General features: G+C 34.5%; 1 protein-coding gene across 1 annotated transcript in view; it reads right to left on the bottom strand.

The window, feature by feature from the left end:
• The window catches only part of lrfn5a (leucine rich repeat and fibronectin type III domain containing 5a), a 63,082-nt gene extending 43,098 nt beyond the window's left edge, over positions 1–19,984 (bottom strand). The window contains 1 exon segment of the mRNA XM_051134131.1: positions 19,965–19,984. The gene's annotated coding sequence lies outside the window, so the exon portion shown is untranslated.
• Positions 19,985–20,380: the final 396 nt, after the last annotated feature.

The following is a 20,380-nucleotide window of genomic DNA, read 5'->3' as shown; positions in this document are numbered from 1 at the left end:
ATTCCCCACTGTTTCCCCTCTAGTTCCTCATCAGCAAAGTTTGGCTTCGAGGCACAAGGTCGAGGCCTCTCTTATCAATGCTGCACGGAATGAGGGCGCTATTTCACTTTAAACCTGCCTGTGGCGTTCACACATACATGCACTAACACACACACACCTAACGCCAACTGTGCCGGTGGTGCAGCTCAGGTCGTGCTCCCTCCTGCGATCCAAACTAAATGATGCATATCCCATTATTCAGAGAAGTAGGTCACAGTTTATATACCACTGGCTCGCACAATATCGCCCATATCTGGGACATCGAGAGAGACAAAAACTATTTGTTTAGGATTTCAAGCTTACATTTGGCCTCTCAGAAGATTGAGAGGTCTGGCCAGGACAGGTCTCTAAGATGTCGCTCTCAATTATGTCACAATGTCTGTCTCAGTGGTCCTGTTGTGAGAGCCACCAGTCACCATCCCACACATTGACTAAGGGCTCGTTCAGATCACTTGTAAGGCCCATTAGGGCCACTTGCCAAAAGCAAATTCACTGGCTGATTGTTCACCTAGCGGTCTGAAAGCTCTAACACATTCAAGGAGTGCATCTCTGCCTACAAATGGCTAGCTTTCTTGAAAGAGAAGGGCAGAATGCAACAGCATTAGTCCACAACAACAAGAATTCATGCTGACTCACCACGCTCTCAGAATAAAAAGTACAAAAGCTGTTACTGAGGTAATACCTTTTTAAAAGCTACACATTTGCACCTTATTTACCCCTAAAGGCTGCATATTAGAACCTTAAAGATACATATTAGCTCCTAAAGTGTACATATTACTGCCTAAATGGTACATTTACTACCTTTTGAAAGGGTATAGCCACAGTGAACACTGTCGTACCTTTTTTCTAAGGGCCCTGATACACTTCCATTTCCATAATCAGTCCTTTAAGTGTGAATTGTTCATAGTCTGAAAACTTTAGCATGATGTGAGGTAATAGCTACCTTATATCTTTACTCTTTCCTTTCATTCTTTTCATGGCTTTTGAAAGCTTGTCTCAGGTGTTTCTCTACGTCGCTTTTTGCATAACCCCGGGTCGTCGACACCAAGCTTCGTTGCAGTTTCTTTCTAGGAATTGAATACCTTCTTTGAATCTTTAAAGTCTCTCCGTTAGCAATCATACAGGTGTTGATACATTTGTACCAGCTCAGCTATTCGACACTACAGTGTATTCACGTTGCTAATGAATTGGTGATGTTGTTCTCCTGCCTGACCTCCGTTGAATGAGAAACGAACCGGGAAAAACAAAAAATGGCACGTCGAAGAAGCTGGAGTTTCAGAACCCACAGATTTCATAATTACCACGGATCAATGGTAGCTCAAAGGTGTTTAGGATGCAAAACAAACTCCCCCAGAAAGTTCGCTTTGGTGAGCAAAACTTAGTTTCAGCCTGATTTTGTTCAAAATTATGTCATATCAGTTTGTTCGTCAATTTTGTTTGAAGCATATCGGGGTCTTTAGAGTACAACTGCTTGATTCTGCTCTTTATATGTTTATATGTTTATATGTTATCTGCTCTTTGCTTGTTGTCTTGATAAGTGTTTTTTTTTTTTTTGTTCGCTTGCTTTGTTTTGTTTTTTGATGCCAAGCACACCATTCCTAAAAGAAAAAAATCGAGATAGTATTATAGTTTTGATTTTTGAAATAGCTTTCATTTTTGCTATTTTTTATATATTTCCATATACATTATATGCATTTTTATTTCAGTTTTAGTTTTTGTTAAATAAAATTTAACTAAACGTCTTATTTTATATATATATATATATATATATATATATATATATATATATGTATACACACAAATAAGAAAAAAATCAATCATAATTAATATAGTAAAACCAAAGCTAATGAATAAATAAATTAATTAATGTATATATCTTATGGCTGATAAAACTATAAAAAAAAAAAAGTGTTTTTGCTTCTTATTATATTACTTGGGCCTATATCCAAATTTCCAGTTTTGGTTTTTGTTAAATTAAATTATTTCAAAACATTTATTTGTTTAATTATTATTATTATTATTATTAAGCTTTGGTTAACTTTAATAATCCTGATTTGAGCTGCCAAAACTACACAAAATGTGTTTTACTTCTTGTTATATTACTTGGGCCTATATCTAAATTCTATTTTATATTTTTACATTAACAATGTAATCAATATTCTATTTATTAAAGTCAAGTATGAATCTCATTAAGTAAGTGTTTTTAAGCATTTTACATTTATTCCAAAATATTAACTAAAGGCAATAACAATTTAAATAATATATTTTATTTGTATATTTTATTTACGTTCAGCTTTTTAAAAGTTAAAAGCTTGGTAAATATTGGTCACAGACACAGATTTACTACACATTTTTACCAAGCCCACTAAAAACTCCCACAGATCATGTTTTCGTGCCATTTTAAGTCTTATTTTGATGTAACCAAGTGGTTATATCTAAGTGTGGGAGTTGTTTACTAGGTTTTTTTAAATTAGTCTTCCCACTAACACCATTATGTTTGGTTATTCAGACTGATTTGCGAACACAGAACGCGCACAAGCACAAGAGGTGGGATTTAATCACATGAACCAATCACAGCTGAACATAACTAGTCATGTCCAATCATATCGCGATGGAGGCATTGCCTTCTCTCACATGACTTACAGGAGAAGTCCACTTCCAGAACAATAATTTACAGATAATGTACTCACCCCCTTGTCATCCAAGATGTTCATGTCTCATTTACAGCCACATTTGGGACTGTTTGAAGCCACATTTAAACTGTATTTTGAAAGTTCAAACTTGGGGCACCATAATATCAGTCTATTATATGGAGAAAAATCCTGAAATGTTTTCCTCAAAAAGCATAATTTCTTTACGACTGAAGAAAGAAAGACATGAACATCTTGGATGACAAGAGGGTGAGTACATTATTTGTAAATTGTTGTTCTGAAAGTGGGCTTCTGTTTTAAGTTTACCTCCATTCATCCATTCATTCTCCTTAGCAAACTCAACACACGCTTTAGGGGGTCTGTTAAAACTCAGTGAGCTCAGGAGAGGCGAGAAAGATATATATATACAAAATGAATCATAAAATAAATGAAATGTAAAAATAAAAATTTCCACCAGCACTCTACCACCTTTATGTGGACTCCAGTTTGAAAAGCCCTGGTCTTGATTCTTTCACTGAAGAGTTACAATAACAATAAAGTAGCTGCTAGCCTAGACCTAGCACCTCAAAACTCATTTCAAATAGTGACCGTAAAGAAAAACCAGGACAAGTCGCTCAAAAATCACACGGTGTACCGATCAGGCTCATAGCGCACTCATCCAAGCACTGTTCTCAGCCTTTCCACGGTCGTATTTTTGACTCTGAATAGGCCACTCTGCTATGAAGTGCTGTCCATGATTAATACTGAAACTGTATTAAATAGCCCCTGGTCTGAGATGATGAACGACGCACATTCAGCTCACTTACCGTCCCTGAATATGTATGAAAAGCCATAAAATTTAATGACGCTTTACCTTTCCCAAATGCAGTACACACTGGGATGCCTGTCTGAGAGACTACAACAATCCGCCCCTTTGTAAATCCTATAAAACATAGATTATGCTATGCATACTGACCACATGTGGACAGTATTGCGGCTGTATTTCATGAAGAATGGGTCCGTGTGGATTTCAGCCACTGCGTGCGGAAATGCTGACGACCCGAAAAGCTAGAACCATTAGACGGAGCAAATCACAGAGGTATGTTTTTAAGAAGGCAAAACAAACAAATGCTGCTTAAGGGGCTTCCTCCTGTCGCTTTGTGCATTGCGGCTTCTTGATTATCACAGTCTCTGAGTTTCTTGTGTAAAAGCTGACGGCTTACAGGGTAGACACATCTCAGTAATTATATGCATTGGTGTAGGTGTTTGTGTGTGTTGTGTGGGTGTCCCGTCTGAAGAAAAGCTCTGTCACTCTGGTAAGTCATGCATAACAGTCAGGCAGACATGAAGAGCTAAAAGCATTCGCTCCCACTGTGATGTTTTCCATCATAGCATGTAACAAGCGCTCTAGTTTCGAATCATCACACATATACATGTATGTACACACATGTGGGACAAGGAAGGTGTCAAAGGACACAGAATAAAGAAAAGCCTTGATCATCAATACACTGTAGCATCGTAATGATTTGCTTCCTCTGAAGGTCAAGACAACAAGCTGCAAATTAGGGGTGATTGAGCCAACAACGCACAATATGGAGAGCGAATGGAGATGAATGCACTCTAGGTTTATCCAATAAATGCAAGGAGATAATTACAGGGTCATTAGGATTTAATGATAATGATGATTTCGCCTGTACTCGTGCATGATAAAACACATGGGGCCAGGAGAGATGACACTGTGGTGTATCGCTGACCTAGGAACAATTCTGGTAAAAATAATAAATAAAATAAAATAAAATAAAATAATAAAAATTACTAAAATAAAATAATGCAAAATAAAAAATTTTTAGAACTTAAAAAAAGATTTTAAAATAGAATTAAAAATTAAAAGAAAAAAATTGTTTAATAAAACATGAAAAAGTGACATATATAAACCAAAAAAAAAAATTAAATGTACAAATAGGCAGCATATATTTTACAAAAACAGATTTAAATAAAAAAAGGTAATAAATTAAGAAATAAAAATAGTTATATATTTGGAAAATGTATTTGGATACTTAAGCCAAATACAAAATGTATGAATATCACTGTACTGTAAAAAGTCCTAGGAACAAATTTGGTGAAAAAATAAAATAAAATTTTGATTTGATTTAAGCTATACTGATGTGCAGTGATGCCAACACTTTAGTGACAACTAAATATGAAAAAAGGTTTATTTTAAAGAAAAAGTACACTTTAAAAAAAATGCAAAAAATAATTTTGTTTGAACAGATTAAAACAATACAGATTAAAATACATAAATGGTAATAAATGAATACATAAAAATTGATATATATTTGGAAAATGAATTAATGCAAAATGAATATTCGCTGTATTGAATAAAATGTCAAAGTAGTCAAATTAAAAGGCATTTATTTTTAGGAAAAATAGCACACTTTTCAAAATTTCACAAAAAGATTGATAAAAAGCAAAGGACAAAACTAGATATAGTTTTTTTTTTGTACGTTTAAATAAATAAGACATTTGTTTAAAAAAAGGTATACTTTTCATTCTGAATTAAAAAAAAAAAAAAAGAATTAAAATGCAATTAATCCATTCCATGTCATGCAATCCAAATGCATTGCAATTTGCTTAATTTATGAACAACACACGTTTCCATTTTAGATAAACAGGCATGTGTGATTGTGCGTGTGTTTTACTGAAACATCTGAAGTGGGCAGACGTTCTGTGATTTTCAAGACAGTTTCCACAGTAACCATGGCAGTAGCCATGAAGAGCAAAACCTTGAGAGGATTTCAATGAAACTTAACACTGCTTTTGCACAGATGAAAGTCTTTGCTGCTTCTATTATGACAGAATCGTTCTAACCTTGATTTTATTCTCCAAAGGTGAAGTCACACAGCAGTCCACTATCTTTATCAATAACTTATTTAAATCAGCTATAAAACACAGCGTAAAATCTGTATGTAAAGTATCTGAAGCTGACGGAAAAGAAAAAGTTGTATAAGCCTATGAGGCAATACAAGCACTATAATAAAGCAATCAAGAAATAAGGTAATCAGCTGAGCAATGTGGAAAGTGGATCAAAGAGAGAATAAAAATGCAGAGAGAGTAAAATATAAGAGAGAAAGAAAGCCTGGGAAGAGACGAGAAAAGAACCAGGAGCCTTAAAACAATGAATACATTATGGCACACCTCAGACGGGAAGTGTGACATCAAAGCTATGCTAATGCACATAAACAGCTCAAAGTAATGAGACCGTCACATGCGATCTCTGTCACATACCACCAGAAAACACAGCAATCAAAAGCAAACACTTCAGTACCTGGCTGCCATATTGCACCGAGATATTTCACATGTTTAGCTAAACATTTGGATACGTCTTGACTTAATTCTCAATACAATATCGAACCGCTCGATACGACATCCACGGTTCAATACGCTCTTGTGGACTGCAGCTTTTTGGTTTTGCATTTAAATAACTTCCTTGTTTTATTTCTCTCGGAATTAGCTGTATGTGTGCCTGCAATTTCACGTGCTGAAATGAGGAAACGCTTCCCCATTTATATTTGAAAAAGCAACACACGCAGAGCATCTTCCCTTCTACTGACATGCAATGATAAGCCTTTCTAAACCTGCTGTCCAACAAAAGAGTTATGAAAATAAAAGTTATAAAAAACATTATAACTTGTGTTCAAGTCACAACATCAGTCGACTGTTTGAAATAACTTCCTTATGTGATCTGATGTGGATTCTTATCACAGAATGAGAGAGACAATAAATTTTATACTCATATTCTATGTATGTCGATTAGCAATTTCTTATGAAAATACACAAGATGCTTGAAGAACACTGATAAACCATATGTTATTGCAGACAAGTCCTTGTCCTTACATTTCATCATTTTTTTTATTTCATCATCTTGTTTTTATTCAGCAATTTCGATGTCTTTATTATTATTTATTTATTTATTTATTTTTTTTTTAGCAAAGCCTTTATCCATATTAGAGAAGATGGAACGGAATGTCATCACTGATACTTCTTTGACCCATATGTGGATTTTCTGCACGAGGGCGCCCTCTGGTGTCCAGTATGAATGAAACCCAAAAATAATACCTTTCTCAACAGAAGAATTAAGCAGACATATACTAAACCATGCTTTTCCAGTGTACAGAGGTTTACGGGAGTATTTTGTTAAATTGTTGCAAAAAAACACACTGAAGTGGCAAGATATCAGAACCAAACTGAAAACCGTGATTAAAAACCGAGGTACGTATTGAACCGTGGACTAACTGTATTGTTGCATCCCTAATCTTGACATCTAAGAAAAATGCAGAAACCAAGCAAATAAAATGTTTTTAGCTCTGGGGGGAGAAATAAACCGCAACACACAGTTGCCACTCACTACTCCTCACCTCAATGGTTTCTGGTATGATTCGTGCATAATAAACAGCACATCTTCATGCGTGAAAGTAATTACGATGCTTTGAATTCTTCGCTTCTTTTTAATTGTTATTTCACAGTTACTGGACCAAGATTAATCACTAGTCTCAGGACCGCCTACAGCGCGTCTTATGCTTATTGCACACAAAACAATGGCATGATATGTAAACAATAGCCAGATCTGATCTGATTGGCTGGCTTTATGCAATTTCAGGTAATCACAGGAAACAAATTAGTGTTTAGAAAGGCACCAGGTTGCAATGCTTATGGTGTGTGTAAATGTACGAATATCATTAGTTTAACAAAATATGAAAAAGTGGCATTACTAATTGGCATTTTATAGAAAACAGTACAGTTTGCAATAAAAAAAATTGTAAATATAAAAATAAATTTTAGTATATCTGATACTCTGCACATCACTGATATAGATTATAAACAGTTTTGGACCCAAGACCGATCCTTGTGGTACACCACAAGTTATATTCATGCATGTAGATCTATGTTCACCAATTTCTACAAATTCTTGCCTGTTGCTTAGATAAACAAACCAATCGAACCCCTCTTACACTCTTAAAAAGGGATATTTTTGTACCAGTGTCACAAAAGAAACATTTACGGTTCCCCAAAGAACCTTTCAGTGAACAGTTCTTAAATAACCCATTTTGAAGAACATTTTAAAAAATCTATAGACCCTTTTTCCACTAAAAATAACATTTTACTCATCTGAAAGGTTCCATGGATGTTCAAAGTACTTCATGGAACCATCAATGCTAATAAAGAATCTTTTTTTAAGAGTGTAATGCCATACCTTTCTAGTTAGTGTAATAAAATATAGTGATTCATGGTGTCAAATGCAATATTTAAATCTCTGAAAATTCCCATTACATTGTCGCCTTAGAATTCTAAGGTTCTGTCTGCATTCTGAGCAGTTTTGAGACATTAAGCTTAAAAGTTTTTGCATTTCATAGACTTCTGTAGATAAAACCATTTTTATTTTCTAATAAAAGGCCAAAAATGTACACAGCTTACAAAAGAAACATCACATAATGCAAATAAGTTGTCACCGAATAAGAATATGTGAATAACTCAATTTTGACAAAAATGTCAGATAGAACCTTATAATTCTAATACATGTTTTTTCTTATCTATACCATTTGTAATGTCCTCAATTAATTCTATTAGTGCTAAAGTTGTTGATCTGTTTGTCCGATATCAATATTGACTATTAACTAGACGGTTGTGTGTTTCATTGAAATGATCTTTTTGTAAAAAGTGTTTCAAAGATTTTAGATAACTAAGGGAGTATAGAAACAGGCCTATAATTTGTAAAATGGTGTCTGAATGAATGAATGAATACATAAATACATAAAAATTGTTCTATCGTAGTTGTATAATAGTATCATCACAGTATTATAGTATTGTATTGTAGATGCAACTTAAATAGGTTTATTGGAAATAGGGCTGGGCGATATGGCAAAAATTTAAGACGTCAATTTTTTTTTTCAGAATGTTTGACAGATTCTCAATTTTTTACGATTTTTAACTGGTCAGCTTGAAAATTTAACTACTACATGATTCAAGTAACTTTTTCTTTATTAACTCTCTAGTTAAAAAAAACTCTATTTCAAGTGCACCCCACAACATGATGTAAATGTTAAACAAATCACTTGTTAAATATCTTTGCAGAAAAGATGCATGAACTACAACTACATCTTGTACTAACTTGACTGAACATATGCAGAAAATGCTTTTTAAAAAATATCAAAAATCAAGGTAATTCAAATTCAAATACTATCAAAGTGTCTAATTCTAACGATTGGTAATATTTGTATTCTAACTCGTGATTCCTCGATTTCTAAAAAAATAAAATCATGGCAAAACATTACATTCGAAAAGATAAATTTGGAAAAATCGCTCAGCCCATATTTCTCAAAGACGTACTCAACTCTCAAAGAAAGTAATTATGACTTTATGGTAGGATTCACATGCGTTCAACACATAAATACGATGTTTCATGACCTGAATGCACCATTATGACTTCTATGAGTTCTAACCACAAAGTTAAACTTTTCCAGACTTGTACAACTATTCATGGAGACATTATTGAATGAGTTACAACTCAAGTAGCAAGTTGATCTACTAGAGTAGAATCAGGTTTAGATTTTCCACATAAAATACAAACTACGACTTCACATCACTCCGTCAGCGTGTACCAGTTTAAATGTATGATTCTTTTCCCAAATAAGCTGCAAACTAACCCAGACTTTATGCATATAGTCAGAAATCTGTCTCTGTACGATCAATCATTACTCAGTTACTGTCTAATCAATTGTCATTAGCGATCAAGGTGCTGATGGGAAAAATGAGGCCCTCAATCTATAAGTGCTGTAGGGTCTTTTAATTCACACCTGCTTGGTTGATTAGAAATTCCCCCTCACTCATATTCCCTGAGCCCTAACAAAAAGCCTCGTTAGCAGGGTTTAATTAGTGCCAGAACAAACTGGGTTCGGATCTGGCACCTTTCTTTTCAGATTTCTCTGGAAAAAAGTATGCTACTACTGTTATTACTGCTTGCAGTGTCAATTGGGTTTTAATAGCAGATCCATCAGCAGTCTTTATTCTACAACCTCATCATTTACAAATTAAGCACAGCTCGTTAGCATGCGATAGCTATTTTATCTTCTAACAGAGCCTGGCTAACCTCTGCTTGTGCTTTGACAGACACATTTTAGGATCTCAAAATCCTCCCAGGTGCTCATTGTGCTCTGCGGCATCTCTAGAGACGGTGAGTGGCACCTCTGGAGTGACAGACGGCCTTTGCTCAGCTCATGAGTCTGCCTGCGCTGGGACATAAACTCACGGTGACAGCCTCCATTCAGGCCTCCCAGGTGTTTCCTCTAAAACAGCTATTCAACCTTTCAGCTTCTTAATGAGAATCAACAAAGCATCAAAGCCTTTCTAAACTCCTGCTTCCTGTCTTTCACGAAATGTTTCTCTCTTTTTGCTGTACAAAGGGAATAAACGTCACACAACGCAAACCATTCACTCTTTATTGTGTTTGTGTAGTAACTTGTCATTTCAAGTGTCCTGCAGTGTGACTTGTTATACTTTCCTAAAATGATTAGGCTTGTCACAATATCATAATTCTCACACTGCTGCAGTATTTGCATTCAAAATGACTACACTAGTAATACCACTAGTAGGTGGTGCTATAAAGTAACTGTTGTTGCGCAATAACGCAAAGTAGTTTGAATATTATTTCTTAATCCAGTGGTTCTCAAAGTGTGGTTCCAGTACCACTAGTGGTACTCAGGCTCCCTCAAGTGGTACACAGAGGAATCACTAAATTAAATATAAATTAATGTTAAAACACAATTTAATTTAATTTCTATTTGAGTAAAGTTTTTATTTTTTACACATTTTTTTTTACATTTACACGTACAGTAAAGTTTTTATTGAAATTTTAGGTACAACACATTTTCATTTAATCATTATTTAAGTTTTTTTATTCACCTGTTTGTAAGCATTGTGCAGTGTTAATGTTTAAACTGTGTATTTACAATGATAAAGTGGCTGAGAACAATAAATATTCCTATTAGGAATAAAACTGCCTCGCTTTTGAACTGTGTAAAGCTGTAGTTGAATAGTTAGGCCTACTACGCTATTGTATTTCAATGCTGGTCATTATGGTGGTACTTGGAGAGCCAAATATTTTCTGAGGTGGTACTTGATATGAAAAGTTTTAGAACCACTTTTTCTTAAATTTTAAATTTTATTATATAGCATTTTAAGTAGGTCATGTTGGTGTAAGTTTCTTGTACCAAAATGTATTTTTATATGTAGTTTCATTTTATTTTCACACTTTATTAAATAAATAAATAAATAAATGTAAATACAATAATAGAAAATGAAAATTCTAGTATTTTTTTTTCTATACAAATGACCAAACCTGTTTTACTGACCTGAATAAATTTACCCCAAAATTTAAATTCTGTCACTTTTTTTATTCTTGTGGTGCTCCAAACCAAATGTGGTTTTCTTTCAAGAAACGAAAAAAGAGAATTTTTACACGGTTATTACAATAGGAACCAAAGCTTTCAGGCTTCAAAAAGGACAAAAAAGCAGTATAAATTTGTTATTAGCCGGGTTTCCATCCAAAGTTGCAAATTTAACTTGTGTGCAAAATTGGAATATCACAATGGAATATAAAACATTTGCAAATAAGCACTGTTTCCATCCAACAAGACAAAGAGATCAAAATCAGCACTTCCTGATAAACTGACACTATATATTACTAAGAAAAGTAGGAGAAGCCACTGAATATAGTAATTTTTATATATAATAAATTACTTGTGCCTCAGAACGAGCAGATGAAACGCAATAAATGTGTTGTTTTGGGATCGCAGTCGTGTAAGACAGTTCTGTGAGGCGATTATACAGAAATACTTTGACAACAGGTCTTGCTCAGGCATTTCAGAATGACCATAACAACATTTCAGATGCTGTGGAATGAGATTCGTCCACTGGTTAGATAGCACAAAATCACATGACTTTTTGATGCGTATGGAGGAATTTATTCGGCAAATGCATTTCCATCTCCCATTATTCACATTAACCCTTTTTTTCACAAGTCAAAAACCACCTCAAGTAAGCGTAAAAAAAAATTTGCAAATAAAGGGATTTTTATTCTAAATGTGGCGTGTTTCCATCACTTGTTTCTGATGAGATTCTTCAAAATGTGCATGAAAACAGGGTGATGGAAACATAGCTATTGACAGAAAATCTTAGAATTAACTTTAAAATCAACCAAGGCCAAATTAGCTCTTCTCAGACATTTAGGAAACATATATCATTAGCTGTTGTCTCATGCCATGGTTCCTATTCCCTAGCTTGCACTTTGACCAATAGTTTGTATTTTTTTTTCAGATAAATAAGTAAGTAAAAGTCCCTGATCCACACAGGTCACAACAACAGTGCTGTCGCCCCCATTAAACACGAGCCTGAAATAGTTTGTGGTGTGTGATAAATCACTGGCTAATGAGAGAGAGCGGGGTGGTAGTGCATTTGTATTCCGCCCAGCTGTTGGCAGACTTCTATCTGCTTTGAGCCTCTCATGGCCATAGAGGGAGGGAGAGAGACTGCATTAAGCCATTATAGTCTGCCGTTCACCCTGAATACAGATGTGCGCGCAGCCATTTCAGTCCATCATTTAGTGTCAATATGCACAGGAGACAGAGGCCAGAGGAGGTAATCATATACGCAATAAACGCACCTACCGAATCTTTATCTTCATCAGCCGGGCCAAGTGAAGTGCAATTAGGGTCTCCTGGCGTAGGACACATCGCCTAGCTGCTCTTTACAGTTTGTGCTTGTGTATGCCTGTAGATAAGCAGCCATTTCCATTACCAGAAACCGGTGCAAGGATACAGCAAGAGCTTTAATGTGCTCTTTACCACTTAAGCGAGTATATCAAGCATGCCGGGTGGCACTGTCTCATTTTATAGCTGCTGCAGTCCTCTTTTATGACTCAATATCTGCTTACTTTGGTAAGATCTGCTTACTGCAAGCCAAACCTGGCCAGCCATGTTTGCAGCAGGGGAGCTGTATCAGATGCCACCTACTGTATCAGAAGGTTTGCTCAGCTTTACTCTCTCAGATCAGCTCATCAAAGTCACTGAAGTGGTCTGCAGTTTCAAAAGGCAAGGAAACTTTATCAGGCGGTGAGCACGAATAGTAATAAACTGGAACGAGAGTAGTAGGGCTAGTGATGGGCGCTTTACAAACACTGCTTTGTGAAGCTTTGAAACCTTTGTGAATCATCTGTTTTGAACTAGTGACTCAACACGTATCAAACGGCCAAAGTCGCATGATTTCAGCAAACGAGGCTTTGTTATGTCACAACTGTTTCAAAATGTTTCCAAATTCAATGGTTCAATCTTTGTAAACCCATGAATCGCTGTCTGTATGGTTTTTATCAGATCTAGGATCAAATTTGTAGGCATTCAATGACACATTTGTATAATAAAATGAAAGATTTGTAGTTATTAGTATCTTACTGGACTGATAAACCAAGTGATACTTTATATTCAATGGCATTAGAGGATTTGTTAATTGCATTTAACATATTTTCAATAAAACATTTGCAACTGGTTTGTTAAAAGGTGTTTTTATGCATTTTTGAGCTGAGTTTTCATTGCATGTATACCGTTTTTGACTAGAATTTCCCACCAGCATATGGTGTTTTGAGCGCTTCGAAAAAGTGAATCATTCTGTGACACAAAGTTTTGAAAACCTTAATTTCTCCTATCAGTAGGGCCCCATGATCATTTGTATTTTAATAATGATCACAATTTATGCTATAAGTTTTATACGCAATTTCACCCGCTGATTATTTACCATGAAAACCTTTTTTTGACATTTTGCATTATTAGTAACAAGCCTTCACAAGCTACCATGTAAGCGGTTGCCAGATATCAAGAGTTTAAATCCCCCAATCAGAACTTTTCTTTTTAATGGATACCTATCTGCCCAGTGTTTACATAATCTTCTCAACCTGGCAACAATGCAACTTTTAATAGTAACAAGCCTTCACAAGCTATCATGCAAGCGGTTGCCATATATCAAAAGTTAAAATCGCCTAATCAGGACATAGAAAAAGTGAATCATTCTGTGACACAATTTGTTCAAAGTTTTGAAAACCTTAATTTCTCCTATCAGTAGGGCCACATGAACATTTGAAATTTATTAATGATCACAATTTATGCTATGAGTTTCATCTGCAATTTCGCCCACTGATTATTTATCCTGAAAACTTTTCTCTTTTTTTTTTTGACATTTGCGTTATTAGTAACAAGCCTTCACAAGCTGTCATGCAAGGGGTTGCCATATATCAAGATTTTAAATCCCCCTAATCAGAACTTTCCTTTTAAATTTATACCTATCTGCCCAGTGTTTACATAATCTTCTCAACCTGGCAACAATGTGACTTTTATTAGCAACAAGCCTTCACAAGCTATCATGCAAGTGGTTGCCAGATATCAAGAATTACAATCGCCTAGTCAGGACTTCGAAAAAGTGAATCATTCTGTGACACAATTGGTTCAAAGTTTTGAACACCTTAATTTTTTACATCAGTAGGGCCACATGCTCTACTGATGTGATGACAATTTATGCTTTGAGCTTCATGTGCAATTTCGACCACTAACTATTAATTCTGAGTACTTTTTTTTATTTAACACTTCCGTTATTGGCAAGCAAGCCTTCAACATGTTATCACATGCCCACTGATTATTTATTAGTAACAAGCCTTCATGTAACTGGTTGCCAGATATCAGAGAGTTAAAATCCTCTAATCATAACTTTTCTTTTAAATGGATACCTATCTGCCCAGTGTTTACATACCTGGCAACAACTTGTGCACTCTCTGCACTAAGGCAAAAAATGCTGATGATATGAAAACTCCAGCAAACAAGTTGGAGCTTAGTGATCTAGATCTACACTGCAATATTATGCCCAAACTAAACTGTAATACAGCCAGTCTGTTTTCTTTCACACAGCCATTTGTGCTGTTTGCTAACCTGAAATGTAATAAATCGTAACATTATTCTGGCCTATATTGTTTGACTGTGAAATAAATGCCCTTACGTTGTTTTTTTTTATAGAAAAATATTACTGATATAGATTTTGAGAGAAGCTTCTTATTTTACCACTTTTCATGAAAAGTTTATTTTTATAATAAACATAATACATTATTAATATACATTAACATAATACACACTAGATGAGGTTTGAGTTGACATTCTCTTGATTTGTGCTTAGGTAAAAGGGCAATAATTCCGATGAAGTCTAAAAAAAAACACTAAAATGACAATTGATCAGTAATCATGATTATAGTTTTTGAATAAAATAATCATGATAATCAGTTCTGTGCAGCCCTATTGAGTAGTATCAAATACACACTGATACTGAGTAACGTTGTTTTGCTTATATATGCAGAGCCGAGTAAACACCTAGGATGTGATAGTAGGGCTTACACTGCTTTGTCATGTGAACCTAAGCATTCATTTGATAGATTGCATAAGCATGCGGCACCCTGGACCAGATTAAGGCCATCCGTGTTGTGAAGGCTCTTCCTCTATGTCTGTAATCTGATCAGTTCAGATAAAATCAGGCCTAACGCTCTGATGCACTCACCAAAACAAAACACTTCCTTTCTCTCAACACAACACAAATATTTATCCCATTTTCACCTTGCGAATACAAGACTAATATTTGCAAACCGATTAGACAGGGATTGGCACTGCTGAAAGACCCTGTAATAGAGATCAGAAAAAACAAATACGAAATGTTTTAATATGCATGTGTATATAAATCATTCCGAGTTAGTTCTGTTGAGATGATGAGGCTTAAATAAGTGCAGTATGGATGCATGGGCTACTTTAAAGAGATAACTTTGGTTTGCTAAGCTCTATTAATCTTGTTATGGATGACACAGGCTTTACTCCATACAGAGGAAAGCAGAAGGTAGTGGTGATATGCTAATGCAGATGACAGCTAATGCACGTTGATGATTTATTTCTAGATCAGAGGGGCCTGATGAAGCTTCAGTCACCACAGAATTTCAGCGGCACTGCAGTAAGAAACAACTGCACAGAATATCAACGCTCCTATAATCTTCTATGACTCCATCAGAGTTTTGAGTCACAATGCTCATTTTATGGTCTACTCCACCACATTCATTAGAAGTGTTAACTGAGTCCAAAAACGTGGGCGAAAATCACAAAATTGTCAAGAATATGCCGAAAGATAATATTTTACAGCATCTTTAAAATATTACACTCCTATATAAAAGCAAAAACAATATTAATAATTAATAATTAGTTAATATTACTTACCTACATTAGTTAACATTAACAAAGAACAACCAATACAGCTACAGCATTATTAATCTTAATATTAATTTCAGCATTTACTAATGCATTATTAAAATCACAAGTCATGTTTGTGAACATTAGTTTATGCACTGTGAACTAACATGAACTAACAATGAATGACTGTATTTTTATTAACTTTATTAATTATCTAATGTTAACAAATACCTTATTGTAAAGTGTTACCCATATTTACATTTTGCATAAAAAGATTCTATTTTAAGAGAAACTGCATTGAAGTTATAATGCACAAATATTTGCAAAGCAGTTAAACCCACCACACTCATTAATGCAATGTGAAAAAATAATGAAACATTAAATAAAATTATTTTGTACGGTGGCCGGCGAATACCACGTGGGAAAATATATATATATATATTGTGGCTACAAATTAAGAATTTGCTTTCTTAATTTTTTAGTAAATAGTGGCAATTTGTTTCCTCGTTTTAGTAAACCGTGGCCACATTGTACTAATTTGTTGTTCCTTTGTTTGACTTAATTCAACAAATTAGTACAAAATAGCCATGATTTATTGAAATGAGGGATCTAAATTAATATTTCATGGTAAGTTTCATGATTTAGGTTAAATAATGATGAAACGATTTCTTAATTTGTGAAAACATTATTTTTAATTTATGGCCACAATAAATATATTATTTATATAGTATTGTATCACATTATTATATTAATATAATGTCATATTATTACATAACATTCACGTATAATATATTGTTTTTTTTTTTTTTATTTATTCTAATTTTATTTATTATTATTATTATTATTATTATTATTTTACAGTAATGAAATTTAAAGAATAATGTGTTTAACTGTTAAAAATGTCAAAGTGCAAAATAAATAAATAAATTAATTAATTAAAAATATTCAAATTTGGTCATCATATAGTCATCCTTATACATATAGTTCCAAACCTGTATCACTTTCTTCTGTGGAACATAAAAGAATGCTGTTTAAAAAATAAAAAGTAATACAGGTTTGTAATTGATAAATATATAATGACAAAATTGGTATTTTTGGTTAACTTTAATGTTCCTAAAAATAGCAAGGTTTCCTAATATATGCACTGTTACTGTATATTCACATAATTTGGGAGTGAAATTTGACACAATTTTCTTACACATGTAGGCATGGTGCATGTTTTTAAAATTGAATATATTACCAAATGCTCTTGAACATCATTAAAATTATGCTTTGATAAAGTCCGTATGTTACATTGGATCTGGAGCGCTTGGAAATGGTAGGGAATTCACTAGAGTATTGATAGTGCTATTATGATGTTATTAGATTATATAACTCATCTTTTGTCAGTTCCTCTTTCTTCAAGTGATTTATTCCCTATTTTTACCCTTGATGGCCTCTAATTCATGATCATTTTTCTATGTTCAAGTCTCAGTAGACCACATCAACCACCATCCGGTACAACAGTGCTGCAGACACATTCACTGTGAACACAGAAGAAAGCCTCCATTCCCCGACACATACACATAACTAATGGAATTATAGCCTCATTGGCCTTTGTACACAGAATCTATTTCTATTCACAGCTGTCAGTTTTCTCTTGCTTAAAGCAGCAGGGTGGCAAGATCAAAACAAGGCACCGGTGCCTCAGTGACAGCTCATTATCACAGACAAACACCCCCTAAAGTGACTCCCACTCGAACCTCTGCCATTTTACCTCGCCGCCTCTCCTGTCACTCTGACAACAACCGCACTCTCCCCGTCTCCGAACGCCAGCACTCCCGAAACATTCAGAACATTTAGAGCTGATCATGACCTCACCGTGGCTGTGTTGTGATTTTATGCAGCTTCAAAATCTGGCTGTTTGGACTGGAATTGTTTCAGTTTACGTCTCTCGCCAAATGTTTTCTGAACGGCTGCCCGAAAGCTTTTTACATCCCAGTGACTCTGTCCTCAGCGACTCAAAAATAGCTTCCAGAACATTCAGGTGGTGCCTCACAGCATCTGCAGAAACACTGCAGGGTTGTTTTAACCTGTGTGGATCTGTGACAAAAGAGAAACCTGGGGGGTCTGAGGTGTAACTTTTTAGCGACAGCATTGGCAAACATCTTGAGTGGTCATCTGCTATGCATCTCAAAGTTGGATATAAGGTCAAAAAGTGCACTGAAGGTTGAGTTTGGACCTCATATCCAGTATCTAATCTATTTTGGGTTTAATTCTATTGTTTTAGCTGACTGGACAAGCCAGGCAACAGCTGGCCATCCAGGCCTGCAAATGCTCCATACAGAGCAGATATAAAGTACAAATCTTCCACAGAAAATAACATGGATGATAGACTGATAGAGATGATTTAACCTTGTAGTTCATGACATCAGTCACAAAAGCTAAAAGAAATAAATATAGGATTGTTTTTTACTCAACCAAACACATATACACTACCAGTTTGGAATAAATATATTTTTTTTTATATATATATATTTTCTTATGCTCACCAAGGCTGCATTTATTTGATTAGAAATGCAGTAAAAACAGTTATATTGTGACAAGTTATTACAATTTAAAATAACTGCTTTCTATTTAAAAATCTTTTAAAATGCAACTTATTAATGTGATGCAACACTCAATTTTCAGCATCCATTACTCCAGTCTTCAATGTCACATGATTCTTCTAATATGCTGATTTGGTGCTCAATTATTATCAATTATTTCTGCATCAGAACAGCATTTATTTGAAATAGAAATGGTTTATAATATTATAGATTTGCTGTAACATCATCCTTGCAAGTTATTTATTTTCAAAAGAAAAAAAAAACATACTTACACTATACTTCTTAATGGTACTGTATTACAGTTTACACAAATATATTAAGCAGCAAAAACTGTTTTCAACAAAATATAATAATAAGAAATGTTTCCAAATCAGCATAAGTGACCCTTTTTCTTTTATGACAAAAATAATTAGGATATTAGGTAAAGATCATGTTCCATGAAGACGTTTACTACTGTAAATATATTCAAACTCAATTTTTGATTAGTAATTAACATTTCTAAGAACTTCATTTGGACAACTTTAAAGGCGATTTTTTCAATATTTTGAAAAAATATTATACCCTCAGACTTTTTTTAAATACACAGGTGCTTCACAATGCCGTAGAAGAACCTTTTTTGTCTAAATGGTACCATAAAGAACCTTGGACATCTGAAGAACCTTTCTGTTTTACAAAAGGTTCTTTGTGGCAAAAGAAGGTTCTTCAGATTATAAAAAGTTAAAAAAAAAGAGATGTTTCTTTAAAGAACCTTAGACTGAAAGTTTTTTTTGTGGAACCAAAAATGGTTCTTCTATGGCATCACTGTGAAGAACCTTTTAAAGCACATTTATTTTTAAGAGTGTAGGTGTATCAAATATTTTCCTATCCTAACAAACCATACCTCAATGGAAAGCATATTTACTCAGCTTTCAGATGATGTATATATCTCAATTTCAAAAAAATGACCCTTGTGACTGGTTTTGTGGTCCAGAGTCACATATTATTTTTGAAAGACCATGTGAGACTGAATACTGAAATAATGGTTGCTGAAAATCCATCTTTGCCATCACAGGAATAATAATATTCCACAATTTTCCCATTTATTTTTGATCAAATAAATGCAGCCTTGTTAAGCATAAAAAAAAACTTATTTTGACCGGTAGTGTACATTGCTTTCAGGTTTCTCTCAGTTCTATATTTGGATCCAGAAACGCAGAGGAACAAACCAGAGACAGGGCTGCTTCTCCAGACATCCGTAAACAGCAGCATATTACGTTTCACCATCTCAGCACAGCTAACATGTCTCCTAATTACTCACATGCAAAAAGCAACCGTATGACTAAAACTATCTTAACAACATCTGTCTCAAACATGCAGCTTACAGCTTACTCTACCACTATAACTCACCTACAACTTACCAAGTCTGCTGTGATTCCGGCCTGCTAGTTGCATCATTTCAAGCCAAGCTCAGTTTTACTCTGAACTGGAAAAATAACTCAATGAGTGTGATAATCCTTTTTACCCTTTCCAATTCTTTACTCAAACAATCACGCAAGCTGTGGGAATCATTGCACTCTTGCTGGCTTCTTGGCTCCATCTCATCATATCATGGGTCTAAGCTCAGCAAGAGTAATTAAACAAGTCTGAAGGACTTTCTGGCATCCTGGCACCACATTCAACACAACAGACAGCTACAGGAGTTTTAGGATCGGTCCATGGTGTTGGAAAACATACCAATTTCAATGTTATGTAAAGAAGGGGAATCAATGCTACACATTTCACATGTTAAAATAATTGGATACAGTCAACCATTAAGGTCTACATACAAACAGTT

Source organism: Labeo rohita, chromosome 17, assembly GCF_022985175.1.
Source record: "Labeo rohita strain BAU-BD-2019 chromosome 17, IGBB_LRoh.1.0, whole genome shotgun sequence".
Classification (NCBI taxonomy): domain Eukaryota; kingdom Metazoa; phylum Chordata; class Actinopteri; order Cypriniformes; family Cyprinidae; genus Labeo; species Labeo rohita.
The sequence above is the reverse complement of the archived record's forward strand: the minus strand, read 5'-3'. Positions and strand labels throughout refer to the sequence as shown.